We start from the raw sequence: 12,681 nt of genomic DNA on the forward strand, positions 1-12,681 counted from the left end.
ATTTGAGGCCTACACAGCACAGTGAGAGTGGACTGCCTGTCCCGGCGCGCCAGACTGCGAATTCGGTGACCGCTTGTGCCTGGAGCTACACGAGGGGGCTGACTGGTGGGCCTGCCGGCGAGCGGCCGGCGGAGGGTCCCCCCGGGCTGCGACGGTGAACCCAGGCTGGTTGAGAGGGGCGGTTTCCTGCTGAGCGGTCTTCACCAGCTGTGGACCATGACCAGAGGGGGAGGAGGCAGTGGATCCTCGAAACAAGGTGCCCTTGATAAGTTTACCGGGCGGCTGGGGCGGCCGGGGGCCCTCCGCCCCAGGGGCCAGACACTGCTGCAATATTGGCGGCAATTGCTCAGTCTAGAGATACCCTGGACGCCAAGATAGGGGCAGTCGGAGCTGATGTTACGCTGTTGCGCCAAGACCTAAGAAATGCAGTGGCGCGCATCACCGAGGCCGAAACAAGGATCACCGGGGTGGAGGACGACGTGGCCATATTGAAGAAGAAAGTCGCGGCCATGGAAGGGATCCAGAAAGGTCTGGCGCTTCGCGTGGAGGATGCCGAAGGGCGGGCCCGGCGCAACAACTTCCGGTTCGTTGGTTTTCCGGAGGATTGTGAGAAGGGAAACATGGAGGCTTTCCTTACTCAATGGCTGGAGGGATGGATGCCGGCAGAGTCCCTTTCTCGCTGTTTTGTCATTGAGCGGGCGCACAGGGCGCTTGCTCCGAAGCCGCCAGTTGGAGAGCGCCCAAGACCGGTCATAGCCAAACTACTTAACTATCACGATAGAGACACTATTTTGAAGCAAGCCCGGCTGAAGGAACCTCTCATGTGCGACAATCATCGAATCATGATATTCCCGGACTACACTAAGCTGGTACAGCGTCAACTGCAGTCCTTCACAGAGGCCAAGGCTCGCTTGAGGGGACTCAAAATTCAGTACGCTCTCCTCTACCCGGCCCGTCTGCGAGTGGTCTTTCAATCTCGAACCATGTTCTTCAATTCTCCGGAAGAGGTCTTTACATGGACTGATGAGACGGTTCGGATTCGACCTCACACTCCACCGGCCCGGGACTCTGCTTCATCCTCCTCGACGGAGCCGCGGCAGACCCACCGACGCTCACGCAGTAGGAGCAACTGGCGATCCCGTTCCACTAAGGGGTCCCCGGCCAAGAGGGGCGCAGCAGAGGAGACTGCTCCTCCGAACTCCCGGGAGTCAGCTTCTTGAAATGAGAAGAGCCCTGCGGTCCTTATCTGTGTTGAGCTGTGGAATGGACTTTGCAGGCAACTGAGAGTGGCCCAGCCTGAGGTGTCTGACAATGGCCGAAGCTCTGCTAACTTGTGTTATGGACTAGATAATCAGTTCTGAGCTGCGGGGTGGGAGGGGGTTGGGGGGGGGATGGGGAGGCGGACTACTGCCCCAGAGTAGCGGCAGTACAGTCGCCCGCAGTCGTTCCTTGCCCACCTAGTGGGGCTCGTTGGGGGTTGAGGGAGTGGTTGATGGGGATCCATTGGAGTGGGTGGCCACTGACCTCCCGTTGGGGGTTAGGGCACTCCTGCACCGCGAAAGATACTTCAATGTTGTTGAGGTATAGGGGAGGGGGGAGGCCAGTTTTCCGGGAGTTGGGTTGGGGTTGGGTTCGGTGGTGGAGGGTGGGGGGATGCGAACTGTTTGGGTCCACAGGGGCAACTTGTCCACGCACGATGGTCCACCTGGTTAGGTACATGTTTTATGGTTCATTGCACTCACACACACCCGGACGATTATTGCTCTGCCTAGTTGATGGCGGCTAGGGGATCTGCTTCGGAGCTCCCCCGAGTCGCGCTTCGAATTGTGAGTTGGAACGTGAGGGGCATGCTAGATAAAATTAAAAGAGGCGCTGTGCTGCGACAGGGGAAGAGGGAGAGGGCGGATGTCCTGCTGTTACAGGAGACTCATCTCCTAGGTACCAAGACTCTGAGTTTGCAGCGCTATGGGTATCATCAAGTGTTCCATGCTGGCTTTGTACGGGGGTCCCGGGGTGTGGCGATCCTGGTTCACCGCAGGGTGTCCTATGTTCATTCTACGCATTGGATAGATGCTCAGGGCAGATACGTTTTTATCCAAGGAATGATTGACGGGGAACAGGTGGTCTTTGGTAGTGTGTATGCTCCCCCCCCCCCTACAATGGTCTCTGGTGGAGAAGCTGTTCACTGTTTGGGCCGAGATTCCCGATGCGCTTGCGGTGATTGGAGGTGATTGGAATGACGTTATGGATGGAACCGTGGATCGTCGCAGGCCGGATGGCGGACAGCTGGCGGCTGCCCCTACGAAACTGAATGACTTGGCGAGAGGTATGGGATGGATGGATGCCTGGCGCTCTCAACACCCACACAGTCGGGAATATACCTATGTCTCGGCGATCCATCGGTCCTTCTCATGGTTAGACTACCTATTTGTCCCATGCGCCGTGATGGGAAGAGTGACGTCGACGGCCATACTGCCGCGTGGGCTATCTGACCACTCACCTGTTGCGATTGACATCCTCCTCGACAGGAGGCGGCAGCCATTCCGATGGCGCCTCTCTACTTGGCACCTGCAGCAGGACGACTACCAGTCCCATATGTGGGAGGCCATCGCTCACTACTGGGAGGACAATGACCAACCAGAGTCAGACGCGGTGACCCTTTGGGAGGCCATGAAGCCTACGCTTAGGGGGGTGGATATAGCCTGGTGCGCAAAGGCCCGTAGGGCGCGAGGGGAGGGCCTGGAGAAGGCGGCGGATCGCGTCCGCACTTTAGAGGCGCGGTCCACGGAGACTGGGGCGGAGGAGGATATACGACGTCTACTGCAGGCGCAGAGCGATGCTGCTTCCCTGCGTCTAGAGGAGTCACGCCATATCTGGCTTGCAACGCAGAGTAGAATATACCAATGGGGGGACAAGTCCAGCTCTATGCTGTACAGGCTGTGCCAGAGCGAGTTCCAAGCTCAGACGCTGCCGGCGCTGAGAGATGAGGCCGGAAATTCTGTAATTGACCCGGGGGTCATTGCCGCCAGCTTTGCGCGCTATTATGAAACACAATACGCCCCCCGAGAATCTCTCCCGGCGGAGGCCGTGGACAAATTTCTGGCGGACCTCCCACCACGGGGGATCTCCGATGAGGAGCGAGATAGTCTCGAGCTTCCTTTGTCGGCAGAGGAATTAGGCGTGGCACTCGGTGAATTGAACGCCGGGAAGGCCCCGGGGCCGAACGGTTTCCCGTGCGAGTTCTTTCGGAAATACCACCTTCAGTTAGGGCCCTGTTTCAAGAAAGCATTAGATGCGGCTAGAGAGTTGGGTCAGCTGCCGCCGGACTGGAGGCACGCTGAAATCTTGGTGTTCTGCAAACCGGGAAGACCGCCGGAACGCCATGAATCGTACCGCCCTATCTCACTTCTGAATATTGAGGCGAAGATACTGGCGAAAGCACTCGCCAACCGCCTCCTCCCACTGATTACCGCCCTGGTCCATCCGGACCAGGCTGGCTTTATGCCACGCAGGGCCACTAGACACAACATTAGGCGGGCCCAGGTGGCCTTGGAGATGATGCGGGCCACAGGCTCCCAGGCGGCGCTTCTGTTAGCGGACATTGATAGAGCCTTTGATTCGCTGAGCTGGGTCTATTTGCAGGCACTCCTACCCCGTCTGAATCTCGGCCCTCATTTTCTCTCGTATGTTCGGCTGCTATATACCGATTTGACAGCGTCTGTGCGAGTGGCCGGTGCGATTTCGGACGTCTTCCCCATCGGACGGGGTACCCGACAGGGATGCCCGCTCTCGCCGTACTTATTTGCGCTCGCGATGGAACCTCTTGCGGCCTGGGTGCGAATGGACGCGCAGCTGAAGGGATTCGAGTGGGAGGATGGGCCGTCAGACCGGATCGCGCTCTACGCGGACGACGTGCTATTCTTTCTTACGGATCTCAACAGGTCAGGCCCAAGAGTCCTTGACATTATGAAGGTATTTGGTGAAGTTTCAGGGCTTAATATCAATGTAAAGAAGTCCGTCTTGTGGACCATGGGCAGCGGAATGGCTCTGGGAACCTGGGCATCCGCCTTGCAGAGGGCGACAGGAGGCTTTAAATATCTTGGGGTCTTCGTGACCGATATCCCTGGAGTCTCGTGGGAGCGCAATATCGTTCCGGTCTGGGACAGGGTCCGGTCGGATATGAAAACGTGGTCCCGAATGCCCTTGAACTTGTACGGCCGGTCGGCCATCTTTAAGATGGTGGCCCTTCCTCGTCTGCTCTACCAGCTGCAAAACCATCCCTATCCTATCCCGCCACAATGGTTTCGCCAGGTTAACTCGGCGCTGGGCCGCTTCCTCTCGGCTGGGGGGGCTATTCGCGTGGCCCTCCGCACCTGTTTCCTCTCTACATACTGCGGTGGCCTTGCGTCCTCGGACATCCTCTCCTACTACCAAGCGTCCCATTTATTGGTACTCAACGAATGGTGGTACGGGGATCGGGGTGACCCAGCGTACGCCCTGGAAAGGTACCTAATGGACCCGGATACTTTGCACACGTTGCTCTACTCGGCGAGGAAGAGAAAGAGGCTCCCGGTGGTCACGCAGGTTGTCTTCCAGGTTTGGCGTCGAGCACTTAGTCGTATGGGATGGTGGAATGCGCTGACTAGGGAGACCCCGCTATGGCAGAACGGTCGTCTGCCGGCCTTATCGACTCTGCAGGGGTTTTGCGGCTGGGACTCGATAGGGATCTCGGCGCTGGGGCATGTCATGAGGGGCACAACCCTTAAATCCTTCCAGGAGCTGAGGGACGAATTTGATATGCCACGTACCCAGTTCTTTAAATACCTGCAGTTCCGCCACGCTATCTCCCCCGCCTTGGAGGGGTTAGACTCTCTGCCAGAATTTAGTCCGCTCGAAGCGAAACTATTTATGGGAGACTTGACAGAAAAAAAAATATCCTGCATCTACCAATCCCTTGTTACCCATTGTTCGTCCTCCCTGGATGGCCTGCGGTCCAAGTGGGAGAGGGATGTTGGAGAGATTGATGAGGAGGGATGGAGGGAGGCCCTCGCGGCTCCGAGGGAGGCGGCCGTAGCTGTACGACTGCGTTTTATCCAATTTAAATATCTGCATAGGGCTTACTACACGAGAGAGAGGCTGTGGCGAGCCGGGTTGATTGCCTCCCCTGATTGTCTGAGGTGTGGCAGAGAGGTGGGCACGTTCCTCCATACCGTGTGGACCTGTGGGGCTCTGGAGGGATTTTGGAGGCGTATATGGGACTGTTTGGACGAGGTTCTGGGTTGGCAACTCCCACGTACATCACAGCTAGGCCTCCTTCATGTTTTGGAGCAGGTGGGTGGCAACCTCTATAAAAGGCACTTGCTACTCCTGGGCCTTACACTGGCCAAGAGGGACGTGGCCCGCGCCTGGAAAGACCCTAGGGCTCCCCCAATTGAGGTATGGAAACGGGGCATGGATTATTGTATGGGGCTGGAACGCCCGGTATTTGAGGCTCGTGGTTGCCCCAGAAAGCATTATAAAATCTGGAAGAGGTGGGCCGACTACAGGGGGTTGTGGCTGGAGCCGCCGCCGGGGCAGATTGCAACTGAAGATCATTTGTCCTGTGAGCCGGGGTGAGGATGTGAGTGCTTTACCGTTATTTTATAGACTGATTTGCGAAGATTCAGGTAACCATCGTGGACAGGGCTAGGGTGGGACCCGGGAGGGGGTGGTTTTATGGGGTTGGGGGGGATCGGGTACTTCAAAGTTAATGTCTTATCCTGTTTGTAGCGTTGATTGCTTTGCATTGCCTCTTGATTATCTGCTCACAGCCCCTCCGGTGTTCGGAGCGCTGTGAATGTCTTGCAATCATATCTGAAATGCCAATAAAATCTAGTTCTGAAAAAAAAAAGTACCTGTCCTATACTCATGATAATTCTGTAGATGGTAATGACGTTTCTTCCACAGCCACCACCCTCCCTCCTCTATTTATACATTATGATAAGTTCTTCCATTTTCTCATTGTTTAATAGCATATTTTCTATTCATGGTACCACAGCAGGGTTGCATTTTATTATGAGTTAGCTATAGATAGTGGCAATTATCAAGTGAATAAGTCGTATATGGTAATTAGAGTTTCAAGGTTGGCTGCCAGAATAGGTCGTGAGTCATCTGATCATTTCATACATACATAGCCTTCTCCCCATTCACTTATCTTGCCAGTACTGTCACTCATTCTTCATGGTTCAGTATTGTCGGTTTCCTCCAGTAGTAGTGGAGTATACATGTTTTCACTGGAAGCATGGGTGGAGTTCGCAGAGTTCCGGCATGAAAAAAAAAGTCTGCCTTGCTACGCGGAGCACTGCAATCAGCGGAGTGCGTTCGATAAATTCAATACGCTGTGATTTTGAGTGCACTGTGCAATCATCGCGAACGGAACCATGCACAACAGAAGAGGGCGCAGATTTTTACTCAAGCTGCAGCTTTCTCAACGCGAATGGATGGTTTCTCAACGCAAGCAGTCGCGAGCATACGCAACCACTCGCAATGAGAAATATGACTGTCCGCGTTTGGAAATCTCGCCGAGAGGTTGATTTTCCACGCTTCCGCTCACCAACTTGATGTTGACGATCGTGAAGGAGGAAAAATCTTGCCGGGAGGTGGATTTTACTTGCTTGCGATCACTAATGTGACGTTGACAAATGCAAGCAAGGAAAAAAACTTGTCTCTGCTAGGCGGAACTGAGTTTTTCGGAACTCCGTGAGCTCCTTGTAACACGGAGTGCGGAAAACTCCGCAAGTGGAGCAGAGTGCACCGCCCAGACTTACTTCACTGCTGCTAGCACAATTGCTAATCAGCAACACCTGTGGTTTGTAGGTACAGTGAAATCTGCCATGCCATGAAATATAGATAAGAGGCTTGATGGAACTAAATTCACATCTGCCTCTATGTCAGAGTGCTCCATCTGCCTGTCCAATAGGATTGTACTTTCCTCCATTTCCATAGTTTATGTGTCATGTTGCATCAGCTCAGTGCATACCTCTAGCTTTCTGAATATGGTAATAGCTCTGATCTAATAATTCACAATTGTGTCCAAAGCTTATTATGGTTACTCTTAAAGTAGATGAATTTAAATATAGCTTCCTGTGGAAGATTATCATAAGCCTTCAGTTTGGGCTGTGGACTTCCCCCTCGGCGCTCTCCTACCCAGCTGGACCTTGGGCAGAATTTACCTTCGTCTCTCTGTCGTATCTCCCTCCTACCCCTTTTACCCTACCCCTTACCCTCCTTTCGCTCCATTTCCTAGTCTTTTATGCTCCTTAAAAGTTTTTGTCTGTAACTAGAAGAGCATGCTGGGTTGCACTGACTGTCGTTGCTCTAATGCGAAGAGCCAGTCAGTTGTCGTAGGTAGTCGTTTCTGGAGCTACGTTTTGGTGGTCACCGTGGGTTGTAGTTGCTGTAGCACTGAATTCAAATCCCACTGTAGCGCAAAGAGTAGGGCTCACTGGAACTTCATGTTGGTGGTTGTCATGGGCGGCAAAGTCTCAACGCGAACAGGCCCATTTACTGTCTCAAAGAGCATAAGACTACTGATTTCAGCTTTCTTTTCAGGAGAATTGATGCCCGAGGAAGCACCTCTTGAGGATAAGGAACACACTTCAGCAAAGACCTTCGGGGCTCAGGCATGTCCAGTTGCAGGTCCAGGCAAGTCAAATGAAGCAAGACAGTTGGACAGTTGCAAGGAGGCCTCTGGAGCTTGTTATGTCCCTGTAGCTCAGACAGAAAGTCAGTCAACTGACCCTTGGAGTCACTCCGGTTAGCCTTGGAAGAAGGGAGCAGGTTCATTCTTCCTTCTCAGAGAGTAAGCCAGTCCTCAAACAGCAGGACAGTCTTATGGTAGCAGCATAGCAGTTCTCTGGTGGCAGTCCTTCTTCTGTAATGTCCAGTTCTGATTAGTGGCTCAGTAGGTCTAATATTTATACCTGGTGCCAGCCTTTGTATGTTGGAGAACACCCTCTCCTACCCCCACATCTGATCTGGAAATTTCTTCCTTTCCCCTGTCAAGGCAACAGGAAATCTGGGGTGACAGGCTGGTGTGAGGGTCCTTTGTGTATGTTTGAGGGTTCTTTGTGTGTTCCGAAGGCAAGCTCTTTGAATTATGAGTGGGGCAGAGCACATCCTGCCCCCAGCCATCCTGGCAGGATGGCTCATCCTGTCCACACCTAGTATCCTTTGTGTCACTGTGTGGAAAGAATACACAAATCCAGAGCCATTCACGGTCACATGGCCCAGTACACTGGCAGAAAGCACAGATGGTTAGGACAAGGAAATGCCAACTTTATAAAAACCACTGGATTCAAGCTAGCCCGGCTGATGACTCCTGATTACCCAGAAACTAGTCCCAGGATGCTTGTTTCCGGTCCAGGGAAGATATGGCTTGGCAGTTCAGGCTGGACTGTTCCCATTAGGCACAGGGTCAGACTGATTTGCGTATGGCCATGTCTGAACTGGGGTGGCAGACTGAGCTAAAGAAAGATTATGGATTAAACCCAGATCCGTTGACTGGGGGTGAGTGCTTGCAATGTTCAACACTCTGCCCATCATCCCCTTTGGTTTTGCTTTGTTTGCCCTAACTTGGCAGCGTATGCCCAGGCGTGGGTCCCTTGCTCACTTTGCCACTGGATTCAAGTTAGCCTGGCTGATGACGGCTGATTAGCCAGAAACTGGTCCCAGGATGCTTGTTTCCGGTCCAGGGAAGACATGGCTTGGCAGTTTGCGTTGAACTGTTCCCATGAAGCACAGGGTCAGACTGATTTGCATATGGCCATGTCTGAACTGGAGTGGCGGAGTGAGCTAAAGAATGATGATAGATTAAACCCAGATCAGTTGACTGGGGGTGAGTGCATGCAATGTTCAACACCTCGTCCGTCATCCCCTTTGGTTTAACTTTATAAATGTGGCATTGTCAGAATAGTGACTTAAAATCCAACTATAGTATTAAAAAGAATTTTTATTTACACGTCTTTTGAGTCCAAACAGCATATTTCTATCTGCTCCCAATACAAAGTTAGCACTTACTAAACGTAATAAGGTAGCGCAGTGGAATCTAATGGGAGTCTTTCACCACCAGGACATGTAAAACATAAACCCACATGTTCAATGTTTTAAATTCCATGCACACTGACCTATGGGCTTTTAGGGCCTATGTTAGGGGTGACTTCTAAGTATTAACATTTAAGGTTTAGGCCTGGCAAATGGTTTATTTTGCCAGTTGGAATTGGCAGTTTAAAATTGCACTATAGGCTACAGTGGTAGCCTGAGTTGTTTTTGAAAGGCTACTTTAGTGGGAGTCACAATGAGTGCTGGCTGCAGGCCAATTAGTAGCATTTAACTTACAGGCCCTGATGTACATTTAGTAGCATAAACTAGGGATTTACAAGCGCATTAACCGTGCCAGTTGGGTGTAAGTTAACTTTAACATGCTTGAAGGCGAGAGCACCAGCGCATTACCATTGGTTAGTAGGAAAAGAGTCATAATGCCAACAAAAACAAGTTCAGCAAAGCAGGAGGGGTGAAGGCAAAAAGTTTGGAGGTGACCCTGCTGAGCAAGCCTGGTCCAGCAAGTAGTGTATGTGCAGTTTTGCCAGTTCTGGGACATGCAGGTCAATATTTGGTTATTATGGGCTGTAGCAGTATATGTTATCTAGAGTGTATTCACATTTGATAATTTTACATTCTGTGGCAACCGATGGGAGAGTGCCTTCCGTTGCTGCATCACTGTATATTATAATTGTAATTATTCTTCCCATATCTTGTAGTCTGAGTACACCTGCAACTATATGTGTATATATTATTTTCAACGGGGTCATGAGGGACCCCACGTAAACAATTTAATTGTCACATCATTCTTACTGAGTAGACATTTCTGTTTCTGAATAGTAAGCATGAACCAAGGTACATCCACCATTTTTACCGCTTGAAACCTACCCCATAATGGTAGATGGAATAAAGTTCATTTCACAAAGTCAGTTCTAGTTTTCTTTAATAATGGGAGTATATTGTTATGTTCACAGTTCAACAAAGTCTCTTGGTATCATAATCTCCACTGCATCCATGTCATTGGGAAAGCACATAAACTGGGTCTGGTGGTGTATCTGGAAAGAGTAGGTGCTTCACTTTTCCCATGATTTATATTGAATCCTAAGGACTGATAAAACAAGTTTCAGTGCTATCAGTGTGGGGATAGATGTATGCAGTGTGGTTGCCGTCATCTCAATATCGTTGGGGTATAAAAATGTCTTCACCTGGTCTGTCAATGTAGGGATCCTCCTATCCATTTTCACTGTCAGTATTGACTTGGCTAGTGGTTCAAGGGTGAGAAAAAATAAGAGGTGGGAGAGTGGGCTGTCCTGTTGCATGCAAGGTTTGATCTGAATTACACATGACAGATGACCACCACTATTAATCTGTGGCAATAGTGATCAATATAGCCATTTTACCTCACTTACCTTTCCCGTCCCAGCCAGAACTTGTTCATAATCCTGAATAGATATTCCCATTCTACTCTATCAAATGTTTTTTTGCATTGAGGGATATGGCATTGCTCTTCCTACAGAGCTTTGCTTTCCCATATGCTGGAAAGTGGGTTATTGGTAAGGGTAAATGTGCACCCACCACTAGCAATAAGCCCACTAACACAGTGCAAGATCCAGTGAAGTTCTCAATAAATTAGTCCCTTGCTCAACAAATGGTAGCTGGCAGCGAGCAGGCAGGCCTAACTTAGGGGACAGGAGTGTAAAGAATTTAAAAACATTAATACATCAAATAAGTAAGACACCAAAAGCAATAAAAATCCCACACTGATTTATAATATAGGGTTTATTTTTATGAACAAATAGGCACCAAAATGACAATAATCCAATGTAGGGATCTTGAGATATAACATTTTAAAGAATTAACAGTTTCTTGTGCTCAAAAGCTTATAGTTACACTTTGGGATATCTAGTTGGGCTTGACTGGAACAAAGTCAAAGTTTGAGGCTGACTGCGATGGAGCCCTGGTCGGATACACTAGAAGGTCATGCTCAAAATTTCACCTTCACACATAGGAACTTTTCTAGAGCTTTTTCTTCAGACGTCAATCGACTATCCTCAGCAGGCTGGATTCAGTGAGGGTTCACTGGCTTGACTCTCTGCAATGCCCCAGCGAAATCTTGAAAGTCTAGAGCACTGGAGCTTTCAGCAGGATGATCCTGAAATCCTGGTCATGTTGAGATTTAACTTAATCGGTGTCAGGAAATCAGCTGCTTGCAAATGGATAAAACTCCTAGGTAAGAAAAGACGCAAAATAGCCCTGTACCCTCGTTGGCTAAAGCGCCATCCACATGCTTGGCTTCTGCTACAAAGGTTTATGCACCATATGGTTTAGTTAAAAAACACTTACCCAGCATAGCAGCCGCCATGCAGTCTGAGATCAGCGTTCTAGTTGTTCTGATCGTTCCAGCTTGACAGTGCTTTTGAAAGGCGCGAGCTATAGAATCTTCGCACTTCAATTTAACTCCTCTCAGGAGAAGAAGGTTTCTTTTTGGCGTCTACTCTGTGGAGAATTTCTTGTATTTTTTCGGCGCCTGCTCAGTCAGAGAAGAACAATATATTTAAGCTCCGCCTTGTGAGGACCGGTGTGCACACCCGGAGTTTTCTGTTACTGGCGACTTATGTCTCCAGTATCTCCTGAAGATAGAGGACAGGTTTTGGCAGTTCTAGACATCTGATAACGCCCCAGTCAGATTTTTGAGACTTAAAGACACTGTAAACAGTATTTGAGAATTCAGAACCACTAACGAAATTCATTCTCTTGGTTTTTAAAAGCCTTCAGAGGTTCACTTCTTCTTCTACGAAATTCTAAGACTGTTTAGAAGGAGTTTGCTAAGTCTACCTATTGACATTGTAATTTATACAGAGAGGGGCAAGTCTGTTTATTGTCCAGGTAGTTAGGCAGGATGATCTCCACCTTAAATCCTTGTCTTCCAACTGCAGGTTCCGTCACAGTGTTATCACTGGATGTGAGTGGATAACATAGTGCAGAGTAAAGACCATTCCAATCCATGGAGGATTCTGACAGAATCACTGGACCTGGATACAGTCTCTCTTTTCTATCCTAGTTCCCTTTCCCTTTCCCCCTGGTGGCTGCAGGAATACAGGTTTTACTACCAGGCCTGTGCTTGTAGTCACGAGGGAGATTTGAGAACCTGGCATCTGCTCCTGTTGAAGTACTGGCACTAGTAAGTTGTCTTGACAGTCGGCTTGACTCCCGACGTTGGGTCGGTCACCTCATGGAGTTTTTCAACAAAAGTTCTCCAAACGTCCCCAAACTTCAGGTGGTGCTTCCTGAAGGTATCCTCGTAGTTTCCAAGTGTCCAAAACACCAATCCAATGGCCTGGAATCTCCTAGATGGCCTCAGGGATATCTGGACTACAATTCCCGCTATGCACCTGGCCAAATCCATAAAAGTCCACTAGATGCACTCCAGGATGGGGACTCTTGGTGGAGATGATGCAAGTGGGACCTGTTAACCTGTAACTTTCAGGGAGTCCACTCCTTAATCCTGGAAGCAGGGTGTAGTCCCCAGGGATGTAGTACCAGATTGTGCAGCAGGCACAGTCATTAAGAGTGTAGGCCTTTGGGTGCAAATCCAGATTCCAG

The sequence above is a fragment of the Lissotriton vulgaris genome, chromosome 10 (genome assembly GCF_964263255.1).
Source record: "Lissotriton vulgaris chromosome 10, aLisVul1.2, whole genome shotgun sequence".
Lineage (NCBI taxonomy): Eukaryota > Metazoa > Chordata > Amphibia > Caudata > Salamandridae > Lissotriton > Lissotriton vulgaris.